Source organism: Elephantulus edwardii, unplaced genomic scaffold, assembly GCF_000299155.1.
Source record: "Elephantulus edwardii isolate Elephantulus edwardi_28Jun2011 unplaced genomic scaffold, EleEdw1.0 scaffold00012, whole genome shotgun sequence".
Taxonomy (NCBI): Eukaryota; Metazoa; Chordata; class Mammalia; order Macroscelidea; family Macroscelididae; genus Elephantulus; species Elephantulus edwardii.
In genome coordinates this window covers 22,017,900-22,019,362 of record NW_006399762.1, presented here as the reverse complement: position 1 = coordinate 22,019,362, position 1,463 = coordinate 22,017,900, and positions in this window count along the sequence as shown.

Here is a 1,463-nt window from a genome sequence, read left to right as displayed (position 1 = left end):
ATCATAAAATAGGACACAACAATGGCAAGCCTCAAAAAATTAACACATATGAAATAATACAAAGCATCTTCTCAGACCACAATGCCATAAACCAAGAAATTAATCACAAGAGGATAATACTTATAAAACTACCTGTGAGGAAACTAAATAACTATCTGCTAGAACACATAGAAGAAATAAATGAAATAAAATAGCTCTTTGAAACAAATGAAAACGAAAATACAACATACCAAAACTTCTCTGATGCAGCTAAGGCAGTCTTTAAGGGGCACTAGGCACACACATTAAAAAGAAAGAAAGAAGCAAAACTAGTGATCTAACTCAACATCTCCATCGAATACAAAACCAATAACAATATAATCTGAAAGCCCTTAGAATAAAGGAAATTATAAGGACGAGAGCTGAAATCAATGAGATAGAAAATAGAAAACAATTAAAACCATCAACAAGACCAGGGTCAATAAAATTGACAAACCATTGACAAACTTAACAACAACAAAAAAAGAAGACACAGATACTAAAATTAAGAAATGATAGATGTGACATAACAATAGATAGAACCAGATGAAATAGTATATATAGGAATATTACTTGCGTCAAGAAATCTAGAGGATAACCACCTGGCCAACTGACTCGAAGAGATCACTATTTGTTCTCATTTGAAAGAAAAGTGATCTGACAAAGTGCAGAAATTATCAAACAATATCTTTAATATCACATGCCAGCAAGATTCTGCTGAAAATTCTCAAAAAATGAATGGAACAACACATCAACAGAGAACTGACAGATGTCCAGGCTGAATTTAGAAGAGGCTGTGGTTCTAAGGATATTATAGCTGATGTTAGATGGATCTTGGCTGAAAGCAGAGGGCACCAGAGGAATGTCTATCTGTGTTTCATTGACTATCCAAAGGCATTTGACTGTGTGGATCACAGCAAACTTCTTTTTGATAACAACATTGTTCTCTGAGAAGAATGGGGATCTCAAAACACTTCATTGTGCTATATGCAACCTATACTTGGACCAGGAGGCAGTCATCAGAACAGAGTAAGGAGACACTGCATGGTTCAAAATTGGGGAGAGTGTATGCCAGGGATGTGTCCTATCTCCATATGTTTTCCACCTATATGCAGAACAAATCATCTGGGAGGCTAGGCTCTATGATGAGGAGTGTGGCATCAGAATCAGAAGCGGATTCATCAATAACATATGTTACGCAGATGATACAACACTCCTTGATGAAACTGAGGAGGATCTGAAGAGCTTGCTGCTGAAGGTCAATGACTGCAATCTTTAATATGGATTGAAGCTCAACATCAAGAGAACAAAGATTTTTACCAGTGGGCTGATTGACAGCATCATGACAGACAGTGAGGAGATTAACAGCTTTAGTTTGCTTGGCTCCAAAATCAACACTCTTGGTATCAGCAGTCAGAAAATAAAAAAGATGAATTGCTTTGGGA